The sequence below is a fragment of the Sceloporus undulatus genome, unplaced genomic scaffold (genome assembly GCF_019175285.1).
Source record: "Sceloporus undulatus isolate JIND9_A2432 ecotype Alabama unplaced genomic scaffold, SceUnd_v1.1 scaffold_15, whole genome shotgun sequence".
NCBI classification, from domain to species: Eukaryota; Metazoa; Chordata; class Lepidosauria; order Squamata; family Phrynosomatidae; genus Sceloporus; species Sceloporus undulatus.
Genome location: NW_024802937.1, coordinates 1,288,484 through 1,313,593, shown reverse-complemented (window position 1 = coordinate 1,313,593; position 25,110 = coordinate 1,288,484). Strand labels below are relative to the sequence as shown.

The 25,110-nt window shown below is 41.6% G+C and overlaps 1 protein-coding gene across 15 annotated transcripts in view; it reads right to left on the bottom strand.

The window, feature by feature from the left end:
• The window catches only part of LOC121917317 (band 4.1-like protein 3), a 201,353-nt gene that overhangs the window by 106,453 nt on the left and 69,790 nt on the right, over nucleotides 1-25,110 (bottom strand). For 11 of the 15 annotated variants that reach the window (XM_042443175.1, XM_042443181.1, XM_042443183.1 and 8 more), the window contains exon 1: nucleotides 15,237-15,355. The exons of 2 other annotated variants lie outside the window; for them this stretch is intronic. The gene's annotated coding sequence lies outside the window, so the exon portion shown is untranslated. Of the gene's footprint in view, nucleotides 1-14,832; nucleotides 15,039-15,236; nucleotides 15,356-18,727; nucleotides 18,812-25,110 lie in introns of those variants that run through there. 2 more of the 15 variants (XM_042443176.1, XM_042443179.1) reach the window with 2 other exon arrangements.

The following is a 25,110-nucleotide window of genomic DNA, read 5'->3' as shown; positions in this document are numbered from 1 at the left end:
ATAGATAGCTCACAAAAGAAGAGCAGATTGCTTTGTTAAGACCTAAAATGTCAAACTTACAACATTCCCTTCACTACATTCATATACAAGCTTCTCCCCACCATTCCATCTTGTAATATTTCTGTGTCCCTATACTGTACCTCCCAGTGGCCCCTACCATACCATTCAAATTGCTAGTGATGCATGCAGACTGGCTTAACACATCTTAATAGTCCTGCAACTCAGGGCTTCATTTGGTATCAGCAGCAATTAGAATAATTAACATTGCTGTGATTTCTGAGGTCAATTCTTACTACCACAACACTGCATAAATAAAAGCAAACTAGTACAGAAACTATGGTTACTGTGTATAAATCTAGAGATTGTAGTAAAAAAAAAAGACCCCAAAAACTTGGTAAGTACTGTCAAGGTAAATACTGTACTTTAACTCTTATCCAAGAAAGGAACTATCTCTTTTTTGAGTAGAGTGATGAAGGGTGAGAGTTTAGTCCTTCCTCAGAGAATCTAAAACAGACCTGCACAATTTGGGAGTAGGAAGGGGCCAAAAATAAAATAGGCTAAACTTCTTTGGGCCGCAGATAGGTTTTAATTAAATATTAATTAATTGTCCACTGACCTCAGGAGAAAGTCAGTTGGAGGAGGATCCTTGCAGGGTGAGTGTCTTCCTGTCCTCCTCCTCCACTTGACCTTCTCCTCGGGAGAAAGCCAAGCAGCGGAAGAACCTTGCAGGGCGAGTATTCACCCATCTTCCACTGCCGCCGCTGCCCCCTCCACCGCCATCACCAGGCCTTTTCCTCAGGAGAACATTAAATGGTGGAAGAGGCTTGCAGGGCAAGTGATTACCTGTTCTCTCATCTGCTACCTGGCCTTCTCCTTGCAGCAGAGGAATTTTGTAGGGCACATATCCGCCCTTCTTTCTCCTCCTTCACATGGCCCTCTTCTCAGGAGAAAGCTGAGCAGCAGAGGAGCCTTCAAGTTGATCCACATCTTCATAGGCTGCCCAAAATCTTTTAGCAGGCAGCATGCGGCCCCCAAGCCGCATGTTGTGCAGGCCTGATCTAAAATAAGGATTGACCCCTCCCCTCTACTCTCTCTGTCTTGGTGCTACTTCTGTCCCTTTTGAATACCTGGGAAAGACAATAGCAGCAGTGGCAGCGGCTCTTTGGTACTTCCCCCTCAAAGGAGCGCAGAGAGAGTAGAGGTGTTTGGTGCTCTTTTAGGTGCTCCTGGGATGGACTAAGCTCTCACCTTTCACTACTCTACTCAGAGAAGGGGATGCTTCCTTTTCCGATAAGAGTTAATACTGTACCTTAACCCTTGCCCTTACATTCTTTTTGACATGTATTTTCTTAGACTCACCCTTGCTTGATCATCTGCCCCCCCCCCCCCCCCATTTACTGTAGCTGCCTCCTCGTCCATTCAGTCTCTAAGGTGAGTACAAACAGTTATGCCTGCTGGAATTTTTTTAGTTCATTGACAGTCAACTTATACATGAGTATATGTAGTTCAGAAGAGAGTATGAGGAACAGAGCTGCATTTCCCAACACGCTTATAACAGATTCATGTTTTAACATCAAACCCCTAACATCCAACACTTTCTAACAAATAGTTAAGAAAATTCATCTCAACAACATCATTCCACTTTCACAAATTTACAGTCTGCTCAGTTATAAACACCCTACTACCCCAGGTCTGTGCCTTGAAAGAGATTCAGGAGTAGCTTCAATCAGGAATAACTGCATATTTCCCTTCAAGTTGCTTCTTCCTGACACTTAGAAGATGAATGCTAAGAATGAAGTCCACTTCTGAAGTCTTCAGGAAGGTATCATTTGCTGGGAACAGCAAAACATAGCACTTACTTTGGTCTTCCTCCTGTCAATCTGTCCTTAAACACAGATAATTTATTTTGATGGTTTAAGACGGTAGGCTGTGTTCACCATTTCATTCTTTGCAACTATATTTCATTCTATACTATAAAAGTTTCAAAGAGACAACAGGGCATCAAATGTGGAACTTTCACACAAAGAACTTGCATCTCTCTTCAGCTTTCAGTGAACAGATTACAGTGTTATTATTCCACCTGGTTTTAAGACTGACCTTTTGAAAAAATTATTTCAAACTGGCTTTTGAAAATGGCTTGTAAAGATTTTTTTCTTTTTGTATTTCTAAAAGTTTGTAAAGAATATCTCTTGCTATACACCACTTTGGGAACCAGGTTAGGCAGGGAAGTAATGGACAAATACTTTAATATAATCAATATACTGTATAAAGTGAAGGTGGAGGCAGTAACGCAACTGCAATAATACAGAATCTGATTGTTTATTTACAGAATCTAGAGATTGGATTGGCTTGTTTCTAATGCAGAATTGGAATCTAAAAATTAATATCATTAGATATTATTATCTTTGTTCTTTATGGGAAGTTACTGGGATGGGAGGTTTTGATTTAAAATGGGTCTGTGTGACAGAGTATTTACATGCTCCTTCCAAAGGTAGTTTTTTTGGCTGCAGTAATGTTGCATGCTGGCATAACCAGTCATGATAATGCCCCGAAATGGAAACACAAGGAAGCTTCAGACAGTCGTCATTCTGTCAAAACCAAAACTGGCCTTTAGCCTTACACAAGTAACATGGCAACTATGTGCAGCATGTGCAGAAATCCTTTTCTTTACAGTTATTTAAATTTTCATGCTATTTTGAATTATCTGTGTGGATGAAATATTTAAAATTATTTGTTTTGTTTTGCAGTAATATATATGGATAGAGAAGTTAAAATGGAAGCACTTCCACTGGAGTTATAAGGTACAATCAACATTAACAGCATATTTCAGTTTGTTTATTTGTGTCTTGGATCCATGTGAAACAAACAGAGCAATAGCTTTTGAAACCTTTCAACGTCTTTCCCCAATGCCGATAAGAATGCTAACACTTCGTCCTAGCTTTTCTGCTGCTAGCACAAATCTGTCTTGCACAGAGAACATCTCCCCTCTTCCCTTAAAGCACAAAGTGGTATAGTAAGAAAGCGCAACTACACCACTATTTTTAGAACAGGAATGATATCGCCACCAGCAGAGCACTTCATGTTTGCTTGCTTGGCTGCATTCAGGCCCTGCCATGTGAGGTGATAATGTCCAGCTTTTAAGTCTGTTTGAGATGATTAGCTCAAATTCAAAAGGTGTAGACAGAGGGGAAACCAAGCCAGTCTTGTCTCATTTTATCTTATCTATCCCAAGTTATCTTATTTATGCTAAGCAATTGGGGCAAGCAGAAATTCCTACTGAGAGACAAAACTGGATGATTGGAATGTGGAGCATGATCCTATCTCTTGGCCTGCCACTTTTTTTCTTTCTTTCTTTTTAAAAATTTTCAACATACTTACATTATTATTGTAAACTGCATTGCAGTGGGACTAACTACCAAACAGAAATAGACATAGATATAAAAGCACTTCCATTGGGAATATGTTAATCAGAAAGAGAGAGTAAAGAAAATGATAAAGAGAACCTGACATTTCTTTCAAAAACACATCTGTAGGACAGCAGGTTGTCTACACCACTAGTGTATATACTCCTTTTATGGTACACTCAAAATGACATTGCAAAACCAAGCCCAGATGCTACAATAAGACTGTCACCTTTCTTTGGAAAAATATAAATGAAAACATATACAAAGTCTGTGCACTGAAGCTGCAAAACTCTGACTTAGCCACATAAATCTTTTGTGCTAAATACAGTTGTTAGCCCCAACTAAACTAGACATTTAATATCAACACTTAATAGTTGTTGTTGTCTGCCTTCAAGTCATTAATGACTTACAACAACAACCCTAAAGCAAACCCATCACACCATTTTCTTGGAAAGATTTGTTCAGAGGGGGTTTTTCTTTGCCTTCTTCTGAGGCTGAAAGAATGTGACTTTCCCAAGGTCACTCAGTGGGTTTCCATGGCTGAGCAAAGATTCAAAACCTGGTCCCAAAAGTTGTAGTCTCAACATTCAACCACCACACCACGTTAGATCTTAACACTTAGGCCTCATTAATTCAGTGGATATACTCTCTCTGAAAGTAATAATTGCATTTGGCCCTTTCATATGAATTGTTCACTCTTATCTAAGTCATCTTTTGTGACTTACCATGATCTTAATCAAATTAACTATGGTTTATTCTCATACATTTCAGCACAATAGATTTGTTGACCTACATACAGGTTCTAAACCACATTAGCTCAAAAAGAACTATGAACCCTAATTTGCTATAACTAAACACTTAATTCTGGTATAGTGGAAAGAATTATTTGCATTGTTCACAGTGCTGCTATACAGCAAAGTGATCAAAACCAGAAATGTGCTGGCACCAAACTAAAAGGCCCTTATAATTGCCATGTTTCAAATTCCATTTAGTCAGCCCATAGCAAAGAGGCTGCAAAACTCTTTAATAAATCATAAAACCAGAGGGGAGAAAAATTAGGTCATCTTGTCCATCCTCCAACACAGTAAACTGGCATTCTCTATTGTGCTGTTGAATACTTGTGTCTAGTCAACTTGTAAATGATTCAAGTGATGGGATTTTTCACTAGATCTCTAGGGAAACAGTCGCATAGTCTACTAGGGAATGCTTGGCTGTTAATGTCTCCCCTTCCTATTTACCCACTTTAGAAAGGACTTTATGCTTTGCATTATTTCATCCCTTTTGACAACAATAATTCTTGATTTTTGTCCTAGGATACTTCGCTCTACAGCCAGCATGGTTTAATGGTTTAAGCATTGGACAAGGACTTGGGGAGACCAGACTGTGAATCCCTGTTTGGCCACAGAAACCCAGTGACCTTGGACAAGTCACACCCTCTTAGCCTTAGAGGAAGGCAATGACAACCCTCCTTGAAATAAATCTTGCCAAAAGATACCCATTATAGTTTTGCCTTAGGATTGTCATATGGAAACAATTTGAGGGTATGCAGCAGATAATTGCCTCTGTTAACCATCCTCCTCTTCCAAAAAAAAAGAAAACTTCAGTGCTTTACAGAGCGCCCAAAAAGGACACTCTGCCGGCGCCCGTGATTGCTGCGCCAGAGAACCACAGCGGACAAACCGCGCGGTTCCCCGGCACAGCAAAAAGAACCCGGAAAAAGCGGGTTCTTTTTGCGTCACAGAAATAACGTTGCAAGGTGCCAATGGTGCACTTGCAGTGTCATTTCCGTGTCACGACGTGCAGACGCTAAGCGTCTGCGATGTCAAAATGGCGGCGCCCATGTGTATAGGGTGCCTCCATTTTGTACGTGCTCGGCATGTACTAGGGTTGGGGCGTCTGGAAAGGACGCCCCTTCCTAACCCTAGTACGTGCAGAGCACGTACTTTTGGCACATGTGGAATGTGCCCTCATTACTGCTGGCTCTTGCTACTGCTTGCTTGTATCTATTTTCAGAGACAAATAAATAAAAAAATATACTACTTACAACAACAGTGAATTTTGGCTATGTAAAATCAATTTCTACATCTTGCAATAGATACAGAAATTTCTGCATCTTGCAGCAGAATTCAAAATTTCCACAAATATAGACAACCAATAAAAAATATAAAAATACAAATGCAGACTAATTGTCTACTTGGGGAACAGATTATCTGCAACAATAGCAAACTTCAAAACCCCTATTAATTGTTGTCATATCTGTCCCATTCAGAATCATAAGGCTAGAATCTCTTCCACCTCAAGGGCCATCCAAGTCCAACCCCCTGCAAATACTGTAGGCCAATTTCTACAGAGAAGGTTTGCCACTGCCACCCTCTGAGGCTGAGGGAGTGTGACCTGTCCAAGGTTACCCAGTGGGTTTCCATGGCCAAGTGGGAATTTGAATCCTGGTCTCCAGAGTCATACAGCAACACTCAAACCACTACAGCATGCCACCTGTCACCCCATTTTGAATACATTTATATTACTGCAATATCAAATGTGTAAATACATATATCAACATGCTGGCTGTGTTCATACAATATTACTGTATAAAAATTCTGCAATCCTGGGTAGCTGTGAATGAGCTGCACGCTAGTACAGACAGCCTGTTCATTCTTGATTTGCTCCTTCCTGCTTTACAATCACTGAAACAACAAGAAACTGAAAACTTGGTATACTGTCCAAATTAAGTATCCTAGCTTGTTCTTCCATTTACAGCTGAGGATTGAAAGGAGTGAAAGAAAGGATTTGTTCTTGTTTTATGGATTTTGGCTTGGCTTTTGAGTATCCTTTAGACAGCATGCTAAGCTTTAAGGTTCTGGTCGATTTTGCTCCTCTCCTGGGGAGACGAACTAAGTCAGAATTTTTCTTACATCAGCATGCAACTCATTCATTATTAGCCAGGAAATTATTAGCTAGAAAAAGGCAGCTAGTAAGAGACAGTGTGGTGCAGTGGTTTGAGCATTGGACTATCACTCTAAAGAACAGGGTTTGAATACCCACTTGGACATAAAATACTTTGGGTGATCCTGGACAGGTCACATTCTCTCAGTCTCAGAGGATAGAAATGGCAAACCCCCCTGAACAAATCTTGCCAAGAAAAACCTTTGAAAGGTTCACCTTAGGGTCACCATGTCAAAAATGACTTGAAGGCACACAACAACAAAGGCAGCTAGTGTGAAAGTTCAACATCACCTGTTAATTCCAAATTGATTGTCTTTAAGCTCATTAACTAAAACATCAACTCTTTGGCTATGAAACACAATAAGGCCATAGCTATCTTTTCTCATATTATTACTCATACTATTCTCATACTATTACTGATACAATCTGCTACTGCTATCATACTTTTGCTTCAGACACTCTCTAGGTTAAGGTAAAATAACAATCTTGTTTCACTACATTATCAAGGCCACATCTTTAGCTATCTGTATCTCTCTAAGGAGTTTATCACACTGGGGCTAATTTTTTCATTAAAGAGCGATTAAAGCACATTTAAAGCATCCTGCAAATAAAGTGAAAATGGCAAGTACGTAATTGCACAAATGATTATCACACGCAATTGTACAAATAAAGTGATATCATAAATGCATTGGCGCTGAAATCTCAAAAGTAAAAAAATGTGTGTTAATGCTTCTTTGTGACCACTTTAATGGTGGGTTTTTACGACATTGTGTGAAATTGTTTCGTGTAATTACATGATTTTTACCAGGATATTAATAGGATAAACTCCTAACTCTTGCCCTTCTTAATACCTTGAAAACAGAGGCATGAATACAACAATAACTTTCAATGATATTTTTCCATTTGTATTAAAATATTTCTTATGTCTCATTATGTTTGGGGTTTTTTAACAAACATTTCTTCAAAACATTGTACTGAACAACAATGGAGTAATACTGTAAATGTAACAAATCTCTTTTTCACATGAAGATCTGAACTGGGAATAGTAGAATATTAGTTCTAATTTTGGCCTGCAATGCAGAATGACCTTGAGTAGGTACCTCACTCAACTCTCCCCCCATCTATCCTTTGTCTATGTTCTATTTTTATAGTAGATCTCTTCAAGGCAGGTACTACTGTGTACTGTATTTATAGGGTATTTTGGATCACAGCCTCTTTTTTATTTCAAAAAAAACCTTCTATTCAGCAATACTTATACATTTGGAAACTATTCAAATTCTGATAGTATATTTTCTGCTTACTTTTGGATTGCCTCTTAATACATCTCAGCTGCTTATACAGGCAAAAATTCGGTCCTTGCACAGTGATTTTGAAGTTGGGCAAGTCAGTTACAAAAATAGCCTATGTCTGAAAGTAGAATTATGCACTAAGACACTGTTGTGTTAAAGGAGAAGAGCACTTGGGTACTTGGCATTTTGAATAGAAGACTTCAGGAATCTCAGAATAAACAGTATAAAGAAACAATAGGTAGAGCATGGATCTCAGATTTCTTGAATTAGTTAATATAAGAAAAGAGCAAAGAGTTGGACAGAATCAATTGACAGGGCATGGTCTTACTGTAAACAATTCCTATGGGGTCTCAGGTATGGCAAATTCAAACCAGTAGAGGGCACTGAAGTAAACAGATGTAGGAGCATGCGCGATTAACACAATTTAACCATGGGAGAAGGAAACTTTCCTTCTGTGTGATAATCTCCAATGTTACATATTATTACAGTATTATTATTATTTATTTATACCCCACTCTTCAGCCAAAAGGCTATCATGTTGTGCAAAAGAGAGGGAAACAAACATGACAGTTAGGAGCTTTACCTTTACCTTCCTCTTAGGTTGAGAGAGTGTGACTTGCCCAATGTCCCCCAATGGATTTCCTGAATGAGCAGGGATTTGAATCCTGATCTCCAGAGTCATAGTCCGATGTTTAAACTACTACACTATGCTAGCTCTCAAGACAAGTCCAGGTACGTTTGTCTTGTTGCGTAGAACAAATTGTCTTTGGCTACCATACTCTCTCACAGCCTTAGAGGAAGACAAAGGCAACCCCTGTTTTTGAACAAATCTTCCAAGAAAACCCTATAATATATAACCTTATGGTCATCATAAGTCAGAAATGACGTGAAGGCACAAAACAGCAACAAACCATTTGTCATTAGTGCTGGCCGGTGGAGTCTTCCCAATGGTGAGAGGGCTGTTATGTACTAAAGATAATGAGAAGGAATCCTGCATAGGCCAGAGTGACCAGAATTTTTCCAATCAAATGGCTTGGGTCCTAAATGGCTTGGGTCCAGGATACCTAAAGGACCGCCTCTCCCCGTACATTCCGCCTCGCACCCTCAGAACGTCTGGGTAGCAATTACTGAAGGTCCCTGGGGCTAGATTATCCTCCACCACACGGAGGACATTTTCCACTGCTTCCCCAGCCCTTTGGAATACGCTGCCCACCGAGCTCCACTCGACTACCACCCTGGCCCAATTCAGGAAGGACCTGAAAACCTTCCTGTTCCAACAGGCATTCCCCGACTAAAATCCTGTGGGCCTCCCTCCTCTTTCGTGGCCAAGAGGTTGGGCTAATGGGGCATTTTAGCCTGTTTTTTTATTGTATTGGTTGATTGATTTGTATGTATCTATTCTGTTTTAACTATTTGTTGTAAGCCGCCCTGATCTTGGGAAGGAGCGGGGTACAAATAAAAACTTTATTTATTTATTTTATTATTAAATCACAGCTGTTCTAAATTAAGACTCTACATTAAAAGTAGGCTCTACAGCACTGACCAACATGTCTTAACTTATTATATTTGTTTCAGCTTGTCGATATGGATGTGTTGCTTGGGCTACCATTTGTGGGGTTTGTTGAGCCAAGTTTGTTTTGAGCAAAAATGCAAGGGTAATGGTATAGGAAGGAAACAGGCTGATGTACAGCTGAGCATCTGAGGAAGGTTCAGCAAAGACCAACATATTTTTAATGGTGTCACAGGCCCATACTAGGAACTGTTAGATGTTTTTCATGTGTCACACTGAGACATCTTCCCCATGAGGTCAGAGCCTCCCCTCTCCCGCTACAACATCTCAAGCACTGTTACAGTGCCTACTTAATTGTGATAAAATGTGTGCAGCTGAGGGCACTAGGCTTACTACCAGTGTTGATCCACCTGACGACAACTGTGGCTTTCCAGAAATGGATGGGGACAGGGCATCATGGATGGATAGTAATTCCATGCCTCAGGTAGACAATGCTGCACAAGTGACATGGGACAAACAAGCAGGAGAGAGTCAAGAAAAATTAAGAAAAGGAAGCCTTGGTTGTAAACAGTGATGAGAACCAAGTCAGGTTTTCTTCCATGGGAGATGAGTGGAGGAAACTGCACTAGGAGGTAATTTAGAAGGTGAGGCAGCATAGCGAACGCTTCGATTTCTATTAGTATTTGCCCTCTCTAGACCAAGGTCATGGGTATGAAATATTTAGCTTTCTTAAGGATTGAGGAGATGCTGTGGCTTTGAAGACTATTTATAAGCCAGAGATTTTTTTCACATCCATATTCTCATTATATATCCCTGTGTTGGTGTCCCCTCTCCTAGCTTTTAAAATGACAACATGAGTCACAGTGTTATGTGTAGCAAAGCAAACCGGTTGTATCTTAACGTTTTAGCTTAAAGACCCAGGGATAAAACAGAGCAATTCTTCTTCCATTATAGCTGACTACGATTTCTGACAGAGACACATGGTCTGTCATACAGAGCTGTTCTTCTAATACCAATAATCCTTAATAGTTCAAGGAAAATCGTTTTTTAAAAATGGAATTCACAAGTGCCTCTCATACCTAATTCCTCCTTTCCCCCCAATTCCAACTATCTGCTGATCCAGTTTTTTTCAACCAAAAGTGCAATAAAATCTAAGATCTAAGCAGCACTGTGAAAGAAGGTCAATTGAAAAGCAACCTAGCTTATTTCTTATTACTGTTTTAGTACTTCAGTTTCAATTTGCACAAGATTTTTGCAGTATTTGAGTAAAACCTTCAGACTACGAGCACAGTAATGGGGGGGGGGAGGACACCCTTCTGTGAAACATTTAGAAAGTGTTTCAGAAGGTTACAAAAGAAAAATCAATAGTAGAGTTACTCCAAACTAAAAATAAGCTTTTAAATAAAAATCCAGTCACAACTTAGAAACATTTTGCTTGCTTTAGTCTACTGGCACTTCTTGCGTTGTGTGCAAAAATGACAACAGAGCAAAACCTGCCTGAGCAAAAGAAGTTCACAAGAACCCTGTCTCCTGTCTTACAAATTACCGCTATATTCATATCTAAGAGGTATGACAGATCTGATGTTACCCCAAACTGGTTTACTTGTAAATTTAAGTCCAACTGAGTTATTTCACTACACAGTGAACATGCTTAAGAATGTAGCTTCACAATGTAATCCTATCGCATTGCACTCAGCAGGGCTAATTCTAAGAAAAGTGTACAAAGGATGGAAGAATCTCCAACATTTGTTTAATTTTTTTTTTAAAAAAAAAATTATGATTAGCTACAGGAGAACAGTCTGATAAGTATTTATGGCTGTCAAATTTGTAAGCCATGCATTTTGTTGGGGTGTTTGGGCAAGATGCCATCAATGAATTTTCCTTCCTGTTCTGGCCCTTACCAGTGTTGCTCCTTCTCCTTGGGACTGATCTCTTCTCCATAGCCCCTTGGAGGGTGAAAACAAAGCAAGTCTGACCGGCTATTGAATCTTCTTGTTCTATCTCTCTGCTTGTTTTATTAGCAGAGGGCAGGTAAACAAAAAGCAACAATAAGGAGGAACAGGATAAGATCGCTTCAGGGATTGGTATTGGAACAGTGAGACCTGGGACAAACATTTCACTATCCTACTCAAAACTATTTTTTTCTAGAAATGGTTAGCTATGCTATGTTCTGTTTGTTGGATAGTGAGTTAGGAGACCTCACTGTAATTCTGTATGTGATAGATTTAGATTTGTCTTACACCTTCCTTCAGATGGGATCTTTAGTGTGTAACAAAACATTATGCAGTGCACTGAATGTTGAATGGATGCCATGCTATGCTCTAATTATCAGTCACAGAGGTTTTCTAACATGCCTTTTATCTCAATATTCCAGACGGTTCAGGACTAGATTCTGTTGGTATAACTAGGGGTGGGAATCATACTGCCCTCCAGGGATGTAGCCAAGGGGGGGGGGATCTGGGGGTCCAGACCCCCCCCTTCCATTAGAAAAATGAATGGTGTGTGCTGCTGCGCCGCCGCACTCAAGCCCCATTATAATGGAGGCACTTAGTCTGGACCCCCCCCCCTTCCTAAAATCCTAGCTACGTCCCTGTGCCCTCCAGATGTGCTGGCCTGTAACTCACAACATTCCTCACTACTAGCTATGCCTGCTGGGAGATGCAGTCCAACAAGATATAAAGGGCCACACAATTCCCATCTTTAAATGATAAATTAAATGATAAACCAACTAAAGTTTGCTGAAAGCATGCAACACTGTATTACAGGGAGGCATTTATAATACTATTCCTTCAAAAGATTACCCAATTTTTGCTTCTCAGACAACTAGTGCATCACTTTTCTCCTTAGAGCCCTCTGCTCCAATGCTCACAGTGACAACCATTAGTAATGGCAGGACCTAGAACAACAAGCCTGCAGGACTCCGGCTGCCAAAGCTATACGGATGAACCAGACTATTTCTTCCTCCAGCTTTCTTTGTTTTTTCTCTAAGATGTCAAGAGCACTGGGGGGAAAAGAGTTTTTGCCACTACATGTCTGATAAGGTTATCTTCACATAACAAAAGCACTATGCTGACTATCATAATAAAAGATTTCATGTTCTTTTAAGTTTTATAGCTTTTAAAAATATGAAGGTCTAGCACCACCTCAAAGACTACAGACTAAAACCAATGTTCAGTGCCTATCAGATCCATTTAAATGATTCCATAATTCACATGTATGCAAGTTCTATAGATTTTGTTACAATCTTAAAAGTGAATAAAATATACTTTTTTAAAATGACAGACATGGCTAAAAATTCTAATTAACTGCTGAAATCTAGTATGGAGCAAGTAAACAAAAAAGCAGCCTTTTCTTGAGGTCAAGAAATTCACTTGCAATTTTTCTCCTCTTCTCTCTCCCCACATACTTTTCTGACTGTATTTACAGCTTGTCTTCCTTTGGTAAAATAAAACCATTAAAACAACAACACAATCTAGTGAAATATGGATAGCTTACGTCTAGCTACAAATAGAAAGTTATTCAAGGCTTAGGATACCATTTTGAAATACTGAGAAATGAGCAATGTCATGGCATCTTGCTTAACTTCTACACAGTTAATAGTTTTCAGAAATGAAGAAGCTGATGTATCTTTCCCCATAGTAATACTTAGTACAGTGGCTTCAGTGCCTATGTACAAAATATTGAAGTACACCAAAGTTTTCAATGTATTTGCAAAACAGCTGTAATTTTGTGTTAAGAAATCATTCTTAATCGCTACCACACACATCACTCTAACAATAATTCTGTTGTAATACAATCAGAATTCTAAACTGCACTGACTTCAAACCATATTCCTATGTCTTCCTTATAATGGTGCTTTTCAAATCATATTAACCATGTAGTATCATATAAAATGCTTTGTCCTGTGAAAGATCTCTGCAAGCAACCTCCTGTCTTTTTGCTTCAGCTTCTCTGTACCCTGTTTGTATAGGAATACTAATATCAACGTTTTTTGTTAAAGGAATACTGCATTCTAAATTTAGTTTTACAGAATGGATATAAGAAAGTTACATTTACACCAAGACCAAAACAAAAAACAAAACAACCCACAACTTAACATTGTTACTAGGATATTCTTCAGGGAGAGTAAACCAACTGTTTAATCACATTTTTTATCAAATAGTAAAGTTTTCAGAATATTAACTATATGGGTAAAAGGTTACCAGAAAATGTGACAGTTAACATCACGTTCATCAGTTGTCAGTATTTCGCCTCAATTTTGTGTGCAGCTGTGGACAAACAAATACTAATTCATCTCTAGTTGCTGACCTTTCAAAATATCTCATTTACTGAACACGTACTATGTATTATGATAAAAAGATGGATCAGACGGTCTGTCTCACTGCCCCACCCTAACTTCCTTGAGCCAAAGTGATGTCATGTCCAAAGGAGCACTTAAGACTTCATTGCTACAATTCTAGTTGTTTCTATGGTCTCCACCCTCTCCCTCCACAACTTCAGAGCAACTAAGATCCCCTAAGTTATCCTCCAATTTGGCAAATGCTGCATGTAATAATAGCGAATTTTGCACGTCAACACTTCCCTTAATACAGGAATGGTTTACAAATGAGTCCAGTCAAAGTGACACCAGTGCTATCACCAATATAATTAAAAATATTGCAAAATGTTTACTTTTCACCCACAAAATGTATTTAAGATGCTGTCTTCTGTCTAACCTATTGCTACTGTCACTACTACCATAATAGCCACACTAGGTTACAAGTAAATTGATGACTGAGCTTTGCAAGCAAAAGCTAACAAAACAGACTCATCATCGCTGTCTTCATTCCAGTCACCAATATTGCCTCTCCATATTTTGACTTATCAATTTTATTTCCACTTTAGAGCTTTAGGTTCCATTCAGTGAGGTTATAAAGTTCACAGTTTAGGGTATATTAAGTTTACATATGTTGCATACTCACATACACACCCTTGGGAGTAAGCCTCATTCATTTGAAAGGAGTTTACATTTTCACTAGACACATATCACCTACTACTCCCAAATTTAAAAGAAAGTTGAATCTGAATGGAAGTTAACAGTTATGAGATGAGTGGATTAACAAGAGATACTATTTACTTCTAAGTTTCTATACTATGCTGAATACTAATGGAAGACCTACAAAGTGATACATGTAAAGCTGTACTAGCCTTTAAATGACACCAGTTAAATTCAACATTTCAGAAGAACAAAACCAATAAACTAATTTACAATCCTATGCTTGTCAGAGATTTCAACTAAGGCTGAGTAACAGAAGACATGAGTATTAATTCTGCATTCATTCTTTTAAGAAAGTGGTTCAAACAACAACTAACTATGAAACTGATCTGGGATATGGCCAAACCCTCCCCGCACCATTCCAGAACAAAAATACTCTTTGAGCTGCAACCAAACTATGACATTAAAGACCATATGTATTAGTCCTCCAAATGCAACTTTAACTTACATCAAGATTAAGCCAAGTGTAAACTTTTGATATAGGAAGCAATGAGACAAACTACAAAAATGACACTCGGTATGCCACTTTTTTTAAACACACACACACACACACTAAAATGTTAATAAATACAAAATATAACCCAACTTAGTCTACCATGCAAGGTCTGCAGATCATTTTTTTTAAAGTCAGACAGGAACCTACATACATACCCCAAGACAGGACTAAATACAGATGTGACAGAAAAACCAATGAAAATGTGTTTGGCATTCCTGTTTTGTAGGCGCAGCACAGCCTCTCCTAAAACATTGAAATCCTTTCTCACTCTCTCTCTCTGTGCAACCAATAGGCTGGATAAAACTCCTTTTTGCACCTAGAGGATCTATGAAACATGTACAGAAATCACTGCAGAAATCACTGCATCCAATAAACCTTGACAAGCAAAGCACTGAGTCATTCTTTCAAAGTCGCACTGACAACACCAGGAGGGGGAAAAAAGTAGTGCTTCTGTTGCTCTGGTATAGGAGTCCCTGCTTTCCTCCAAAGGCTTTGTAAGTTTGCCTGGCTCCTCTCTCCTCCTTCCTCCCCCTCCCCATCCTATATGCCTGATGAATACCAGCTGTTTCCCTCGATCTTGCTGCTTCTGCCCAGCCGGTGCCTCTCCTGGTCTGTCCCAACTTTAGACTCCTCTGCACAGCCCAGAGCCATCCAGCCATCAGGGGACCTTGGGACTGGAAAGGCAGGCAAAGGGAAGAGGAGGAGGCGGAGGAGGAGACAGGGCGCTTCCACTGCAGAGGTCCAGGTCTCCAATTTACTACATAACCACACCCACCGCATTGCAGAAGCCATGAGCTGGGGAGAGGAGAAGTGGGGGGGGGGGAGAGAAGGAGGGAAGAAGGAGGCACAAGCAGCAGCCCAGGGAAAGCAGGCAAGGAGGGGGAGACCACAGGAAGCAGCCCCTGACAACCACAGGCCTGTCTTTGCAGACTTGGCAACAGAGAGGGCAACCTGGAGGGAACGCTCCCCCAGGTAAGCAGCAAAGCAGAGGGAAGAACCACAACCAGCACAACCACAACCACCATGGATGAGGGGGCATCCCAAAGAACAACAAGGCCATAGCAGGAAGGGAGCAGCCACCACAAGCGGCTATAAAGGGCCCATCCAAGGAAGGTGGATGGAGATGGTTTGGTGGAATGACAATAGAATGGAGGCTGGAGGTCCTCCAGCTAAGGCCAAAAGTACCAGAGATCTTGATGAAGAACCTCCATGTCTTCAGCTTATAGCAGGCCCTCTCTGTGGTTTGAGCACTGGAGACCTGGGTTTCATTCCCAGCTTGGCCAAGAAACCCACCTTGGACAAGTCACACTCTCTAAGCCTGGCAGGAAAAGCAAGGGCAAACCTCCCCCAAATAAATGTGGTATAGGAAACCCCACGAAAAGTTCGCCTTAGGGTTGCCATAAGTTGGAAACAACTTGAAGAGACCCCCCTGACTTGAACAACCCCCCCTGACATCACCACTGAAGTTGAGAGAAGTTTGGGGTGTCTTGGTTAAGAAACCAAAGCAACTTTTTCATACTAATGTACATCCCCATACCCCCCCCCCCCAAGATCATTTGCCTTCATCCTCATTGTCCCCTCACCAAGGAACAAAGAAGGTACAAGAAAGTGGGGAAAAGCAGTCTCCTTTCCATGGATGGGTCTTCCTTGGGTGGTCCTTTTATAGCTGGTCCTGGTGACAGCACTCTTCATCCATAGCTTCTTCTTCATGCTACATCCCTGCATCCCCCCCCCCTTCAAATTTCAATCCCCTTCATCCTCACTGTCCCTCCACCAAGGGATAAGAAAGGTGCAAGAGCTGAGTGGAGGAAACCAGCCTCCTTTCCTTGGGTCCCTAGTGGTCTTTCCATCATAGCTTCTCCTGGTGGCTGCTCTCTTCATCCATAGCTGCTGCTTGTTACTACATCCCTGTGCCACCGCCGCCTCCAAAAACTTCATTCTCCTTCCTCCTCACTGTTCCCAGCAAGGAACAAGGAAGGTGCTAAAGTGTGTGGAAACCAGCCTACTTTTTGTGTATCTCTACTGGTCCTTCCTTGGATGGACCCTTTATAGCCGCTTGTGGTGGCTACTCTCTTCATCCATAGCTGGGCGCCTGCAGGAAAGGAGACTGAGAGTCCTCCAGCTAAGGCCAAAAATACCAACATCTAAGGAGGATGGAGAGGCCTGAGAGTGGTGAGGATCCTTGCTCAAGAGCCACCTGGAAGGGCCACCAGGAGGGCTGTGTCCCCAAGCCAACCTGCCCCCCCTCCATCCAATATACAGACAGGCAAAGGTGGGGGAAGGAAGGCTAGACAGGCAGGAAGGGCAAAGGTGGCTCTTGATCCACATGGGCTTGTTTGTTTGCTGACTGGGCTTTAGGTGACCTTCTCTTTCAGCCAGTGGATTTCAGGGCAAAGCTGGGGTTGAGTAGGGAGGACAGGGTGGGAACCAAATGGAATGTTGGGACCGAACTCAAGGATATAATGGGCCCTTGGTATCTGCTGGGGTTTGATTCCAAGACCAAAATCCATGGATGCTAAAGTCCTGTGACATTCAATGGCATAGTGAAATGGTGTCAGTTATATAAAATGACAGGAAAAAAGATTCCACCTCAACATTAGGAAAAACGTCTTGGTAGTAAGAGGTGTTGAACAGTGGAATAGGCTGCCTGAGAGAATGGTGGCACCTCCTTTTTTGGAGGTCTTTAAACAGAGGCTGGGTGGCCACCTGTTGGGAGTGCTTTGACTGGGTATTCCTGCATGGAAGAGGGCTGGACTGGATGACCCCCAGGACTCCCAACTCTATGGTTCTATGAAAACCAAGGTTTGCTTTTGGGAATGCTTATCTTTTTGAGATATTTCCAAGCTATGGACTCAGTGATTCCCAAACTCTGGCCTTCCAGGCTCCCAGAATCCCAGACCACCGACCAAGGCTGCATCCAGACTGGAGAAATAAGGTGGCTGGACACTTTAACTGCCCTGGATCCAAGCCATGGAATTCTGGGAACTGTAGTTGGCTGTGGTGCCAGAGCAAAGGCTTCTAGAGGCTGAAGTCCAAAACACCTGGAGGGCCAGAGTTTGGGCATCACTCTGTGGATATGGAAGACCGACTGTCTACTTCTGGACAGTTTGCTCTTGGCTGGGCTTCAGCAAGCAGCTCTGGCCTCCATCCACTTCCAAGCAGGAGGCGCTGGAGCAGAGCCACTACTGGAGCAATTCAGACAGAGGCGATCGCACGTTCATCACACGATAAAGCCTTCCTCGTAAGGCCACCCAAACACTCAGAAGCTCAAAACTAGATAGAGAAATCCCTGCTTCTTAGCCCTGCTCAAAATGGAGGATATTGTAGGATCCCTCCTGGGCAGAAGGCGGGAATGGAGGATGGATTCCTGGAAAAGGAGGACACCTGGTCACCCTGCTCCAAATAGATGACACTTTGGGACTTCCTCCTGGACCGAAGGTTGAAATATAGGAGGTGTCCTTGAAAAGGAGGGCACCTGGTCACCCTGGTCCTGGTCTAAATGGGGGACACTTTTGTCCTCCTGGACTGAAGGATGAAATAGAGGAAATATGGAGGAGGCCTGGTCGCCTTCAAACACGGAGGACACTTTGGGGCTCCTCCGGGGCATGGAGGACAGGTGTCCTGGAAAGGGAGGATGCCCAGGCACAGTGCCCCAAACCCCAGCCTTTTCCTAACTCCAGGGCCTCAGTCTCACCAGGGCCAGCCCCTCAGAAGAGACAAGCCACAGCAGCAGCAGCAGCAGCAACCACCCTCTGTGGAACTTAACCCGGGTCGATCGCGCGACAGTGACTCCTCCCTTTTAATCAATCTCCCGGGCCTCTCTTTGGCAGAGAGTGATGTAGAGCCACCCCATTCCCTGACTCAGAGAGAGAGAGACACACACACAACTGGGGACTTTAAAAATGGCTCCTGGAAGATGAAGGGCAAGAAAAAAGCGGGATCAACCCGGATCCTCCCTCCAGTGCGGATGCAGCCCCATTTGAGGAGGATCGGGAAAGAGAGAGCCATGTATAGAGGCATGCAAGAGGAGGAGGAGAAGTCTGGGTCTACCTTGGTTCCCCAAAGGCGCCGGAGCCCAAGCCAGCAGCGTCAGAGGGACGTGCAGCATCTGCATCTGCAGCCTCAGCCTCAGCCCTGAAGGACCAGCCCTCCTCCTCCTCCGCCTCCGCCTCCACGAAGGCACTCAGCAAATCAGAGGCAGGCGCCAAGCCAGACCCCCAAAGAGGAGGCATCCCCCGCCTCCTGCTGCCACTCTTCTGCCTTCTCCTCCTGGAAAGAAGTAGGCCAGGGGGGCTCAAGGAGGAGGAAAGGATATACTCTGTGTGTGTGTGTGTGTGTGTGGAGAGAGAGAGAGAGAGAGAGAGAGAGGCAGCAACAGCAGCAAGAATACATTGTATATATACTGTGTATATATAGAGGGGGGGGGGGAGATGCCTGGGTCTCTGGTCCCAAGCTTTTTGCTGCAACTCTTGGCAGCAATGATAGCCTGCCTCATCAGGGTCTCCAGATGATGATGATGATGATGATGTCCTCCTTTGCTGCCCTCCTCAAGGTGACCAGGCCCTGATCCTCCACTTCAGCCTCCTGCTCAGGAGGGATCCCCCAAAGGGCAAAGAAGCATGGATGGGCATTTCTAAGAGTGTTTTGTGACTGACCAGGCGTCCTCCTTTTCCAAAACATGTCCTCCATTTCAACATTACATCCAGGAGGGAGCCTCAAAGATCCTCCATTTGGAGGAGGGCTAAGAAGCATGCGTGAAGATTGCTAGGAGTGTTTGTTTAGCTCAGGGTGACCAGGTGGCCTCCTTTTCCAAAACATCTCCTCCATTTCAGCATAACAACAACAACAATAATGATCATGATGATGCTAATAATACATTTTATTTATATCCTGCCTTTCCAGAAGGATCAAGGCAGGTTACAACAGAACACATAAATGCATAACACAAACATAACTAAAATTATGTATCTCCTCATTCCTTACGTTAAAACTAAAATACCAACATTATTGTATTATATTTAACACAGCCAGTATAGTGTAATGGTCTGAGCGTTGGACGATGACCCTGGAGATCAGAGTTCAATTCCCCACTCCAGCATAAAAACCCACTGGATGACCTTGGGCAAGTCACACTCTCTCAGCCTCAGAGGATGGGCATGGAAAAACCCCTCTGAAAAAAGACCTTGCCACAAAAACCCTATGACAGGGTCAATATATGTCAAAAATGACTTGGAGGCACACAGCAAGCATTATATTTGTTGTTAATAGAGTTATATAACAAGAGTTCGTAGGGCCAGATATGCATTGCATTGGCATTCTTCACTATCCAGCTTTCACAACCATGGAAAGAAATTGGAAATATGATGGCATGGACAATCCTAACTTTAGTATTCAGTTATCTTAGGCATTTTGACCATATTGTGGGGTAATCACTACATAGAAATGGTCTTTCTGTGGGGAAAAATAATAAAAGTAAATGCCCTGACAAAGAGGTCAATAAAGGAAAAGGAAGTTTTCCTTTCAGTTTGTCACTCTGGTAAGGAGACTGACTATAGAAAGACTTTCTTATCCTTTTTACTTTTTGCTCAAACCAAGGAAAAGTATAAATTACTCTTCCACACCTAGTGGAAGAGTTTGTTCCATTAGGTGTTGGTATTACCATCAATATAATACCAAATGAAGAGAGAGGAGGAGAATTCTCTTGGAAAGAAGGTGGCAACTCACAGCTATGTGCCTATCTCCATGCAGAACAAACTGGCAGGTGTTAACATAAATAAACAATCAGATGTTGTTGCTGCTGTTGTTATTGCTCTCTCTTTCTCTGTGTTGAGTGCCTTCAAGTCATTTCCAATTTATGGCAGCCCTAAGGTGAACCTTTCATGGGGTTTTCTTGGCAAGATTGGTTCAGAGGAAGTTTGCCATTGCCTTCCCCTGAAGCTGAGAGAGTGTGACTTGCCCAAAGTAACCCAGTGGGATTCCATGGCTGAAGTGGGAATTGAACCCTGGTCTCCAGCATCCTAGCCCAACACTCAGACTTTATATTCAACATTTTCCCCTTACATTGGGATACAAAGAGGCTTATAACTATTTTTAAAAAATGTTAAAAATCCACAAAATACAAAAACACAAATAAACAATTTGAAAAATTAAAACTAGGTTAAAACATATATCAGTAAAACACAAACACATACAGCACAACCCTTAACTTGTATGCTTGTGTCCCCACTCCCATTGCAACTGATAATATCGCTCCTGGTGAATTAGGCCCTCAGTCTGAAATACTCCAGGAAGCAGCTGTTTTGCACACAGAAGGTCCCAATGTGTTCTTAATGTTCAACTGTAAACTGTAAAATGGAAAGAACTAACAGAAGAAACATCAAAAGGTGGATGTGCATTACCAAATCTTAAAGCTTACTATTATGCGTCCAGCCTATGTTGGATTGAAGACTGGGTTAAATTGGAAAATAAAAGCTTATTGCTATTGAAAAGCACACAGTTACAATTCGGTTTCCACGCATTTATGTGGTACAATAAAATCAAAGCGAACAAAGTGTTTTCACATCACTTCATAAGAAACTCTCTACTAAAAGTTTGGGTAAAAATCAAGGAACTTTTCTTCCCCAAATTACCTCTATGGGTCTCTAGCCAAGAAGCCTTATTCCAAAGGACTAGAACATATGGCTCTTCACGATGGTTAACATATAAAGAACTCCTAGAAAAAACAGGGGAATTTAAGTCCATACAACTTATGAAAACAGAAGGCCTACTGGAAGATTGGTACTTATATAGGCAACTATGGGAAAGATTCAAAATAGATAAAATAAATCTGAGTATAAAAAACCAATCTGAAATGGACGAAATATTTTTCGAAAAGAAAGGAAGACATATGTCTAAGTTTTATAAAGTTATAAACAGAAGATTTTTGGAAAAGGAAACAGTTAAAGATACAATGATAAAATGGGCAAGAGAGATCGGCAAACCTATAGAGATGGAAAATTGGGAAAAGACCTGGCGAGAGAATAGCAAGTATACACTATGTCAAAATTACAAGGAAAACTTCTTGAAGATGTACTACCACTGGTACATTTCACCGAATAAATTAAACTTAATATATAAGGCAGGCAACGCAAGATGTTGGAAATGTCAGAAACCCAATGCTAATTTTTTCCACATGTGGTGGGAATGTAAATATGCTGGTCAATATTGGAAAGAAATTCACTGTGCAATGTTAGATATGTTCCAAATTCCTATTCCTTTTGATCCCCTCCTCTTTCTGCTGAACATGACTACCACAATAATGGATAAAAGTTTAGAGAAGAAATATAGAAGAATAACTCTGTATACAGTAACGTCTGCCAGAATAGTATATGCCAGTTATTGGAAAAAACCTATAATACCCACAAAAGAAGAATGGTTTCATAAACTATTAGAAGCAATGGAAATGGACATTCTAACAGCTCGTTTGAAAAACACCCAAACAGAAACAATATGTGAAAGAGAAAAGGAATGGCTATGCGTGAAAAAGTATATAAAGGGGAAAATAATCTGATAATAAATATGTGCTTATGGCAGAAAGACTAGAGAAATAGCGAACACAAATAATAAAGAAAGATAAGGGTAAAATAGACTGAAAGTTTGGTATAATAGCTATTCTGAATAGGAGGAACCTGCAGAGCGCAGACTTTCTTTTTTTTTCTTTTTCGATATATCATATTGATGTTGAAATACACTTTGTTATTAGAGGAACTGGTGCAACAATTGAAAATTAGAGAAGAGGAAACAAATTTATACAAGATAAACAAGAATGGTGGAGATCACTATGGAAGTGTAAAATACATGATGTAAACTTTGATGTAAGATCTAAGATATGACTAACGGATGGATGAAAGCTGATATGTTCCTTTATTGTGTTGTAATATGTTTTATGTGTATGTCTTAGTTTGTTTTGTTATATGTATTTATAATAATTAAAAAAAAAAGAGAAAAAAAAATATCGCTCCTGGTGAATTAGGCCCTCAGTCTGAAATACTCCAGGAAGCAGCTGTTTTGCACACAGAAGGTCCCAATGTGTTCTTAATGTTCAACTGTAAACCTGCCTCTGTACTGTCTTACTTGACTTTCTTCAATAATCTTTCCAAGTCTGTGCTATTTTCACACTATACTAGATCACAAAATGCTGTCCACAGGGAACAAAGCATAATGACTCCATTCTTTGTGTACCCTTCCAACAATGAGATCAGGGCAGTATACAATGAATTTATACATATCTCTTTTTTTCAATTGGACTTTTAAAAAGGCAAACCTTTTTCATTACCTATTCATCACTGATTGATTCTAAAACAATTAAAATATAAGATGCAGAATATAATCACAACATTGTTTGCTCTTGTTCTGAAAAGAAGTAATACCCTCCTAACTGTGTTATTTTAACAATTTTCTTTATGTGCGTGTGATGCTCATGTTTAAATGTACATCAGTGTCATAAGCAAGATAGCCCATCATTTTTTTTCTGAATACAGATTCTAGCATTAGAAATAGTGGTTAAACTCTTATCACTGGTGGAAACCATGCAGCGCTCCAGATGTGGTTGGACAACAAATACCAGCATGTCCTACCACTGGCTATGCAAACTAGGCCTCATGGAAACTGCAGTCTAACAACATCTGGGGGGGGGGCATATAATTCCCTTTCATGATCTAAATGCTAAATGCAATGTTAGTCCAAACAAGAGTAGTTCTTTCAACCAGGACAAAATGAACAAAGCAAAATCAGGACTCAGCAAATGCAACTGAAAAACCATGCAGGGTCAGGGGCTTCCCCACAGACAATGATCACCAATTAGCAGGAGTGATTTCCATGCTAATCCTCTTTGCAATACACAGATTAACATGGAAATCACTCCTCCCTACCCAGGGCCACACAGTGTGTGTGTGTCTGTGTGTCCAATTCTCTTTCAAGCCAGCATTCTCTGAAGATGCCAGCCACAGATGCTGGTGAAATGTCAGGGATAAACTCTTCTAGAACATGGCCACATAGCCCGAAAAATCCACAAAAAATATGGATGGCAGCCATGAAAACCTTCAACTTCACAAGAGTAGGTCTATTGAAATGAGTGAGACTTTTTAGTCAGTTATATATATTTTGCTGATTTTTGTGGGTGTACTTTCATTTAAATGAATATATGTTTTAGCTGAGGAATGGAAATCATGGGACCAGCCAGATGTTGTAAGTGTGCAATCCAGTGGTGAGGAATGATGAAAATTTTCCAATAAACCTTCTGGAAGACCATATAATCCCACCCCATGGAATCATAGCCATATCAAAGTCATAGATAGGTACTAGTGACTTCAGTGGTCTGTGAGTGTCTAATGCAGTGTTTCTCAAATAGTGGGGCGCGCCCCCAGGGGGGGCGCGAGGCTCCGTAAAGGGGGGTGTGAGGTTCTTGCTGTTCAGGCTGCCTGGCCAATGGCTGGACAGCCTGCTCCTGCTGCAGGAGCCTGCCCCAGCTCCAGTCTTCCCCATTGGCCAGCCAGCCTGAAGAGGAGAAGCTTCCTCTCTTTTGAGCCTCGCGCGGGCCCAAGGCTGGAGCCTGGAGAGGGCTTTGCAAATTGCAGGCAAGCTGCTTCCTCTTTCCCCCCGTTTCTCTTCCTCTTTCCCTCCTCCTCCTCTTATTCTTTTTCCTCCCCTCTTTCTCTTCCCCCTCCTCTTCCTCCTATTTTTCTTCCCCTCTTTCTCTTCCTCTTTCCCCTCCTCCTCTTCCTCTTCCTTTTCTTCCCGTTCCTCCTCCTCTTCTTTTTATCTTTTTTCCTATTCTTCTTCTTTCTTCTCCTTTTCTTCTTTCTCCTTTCCCTTCTTTTTTCTCCCCCTCCCCCTCCTCCTCTGTTGTTGTTGTTGTTGTTGTTGTTGTGTGCCCAACTCCCCCCTTGGCCAGGCCTGCATTTCCCAACAAGAGGGAAGGCAGGACTTGTGGGGGCCATGGGGGGGGCTGAGAGGGAGGCAAAAGGGAGCCCAGGAGGGAGCCCATCACGCTGCATCCACACTGGAGAAGTAACCCAGTTTGGCTGGCAATGCTTTAAATCTTTTCTGACTCAAGGCTATGGAATTCTGGGAGCTGGAGTGTGTTGTGGGGACCAGAACTCAAAGCCCGACTCTTCTATGTCTCAAGGCTATGGAATTCTGGGAGCTGGAGTATGTCAGAATTTCTGGCTTATGGCAACCCTGTGGGAAACCCTCCAGGAGAATGCCTGTTCTGTTTCAAATGCTAAGCGTGCTTGTGAGTGGGACACGTAGTTTGCCGGCACAAGAGGCTGCCTGTTCTGTTTCAAATGCTAAGCGTGCTTGTGAGTGGGACATGTAGTTTGCCGGCACAAGAGGCTGCCTGTTCTGTTTCAAATGCTAAGCGTGCTTGTGAGTGGGACATGTAGTTTGCCGGC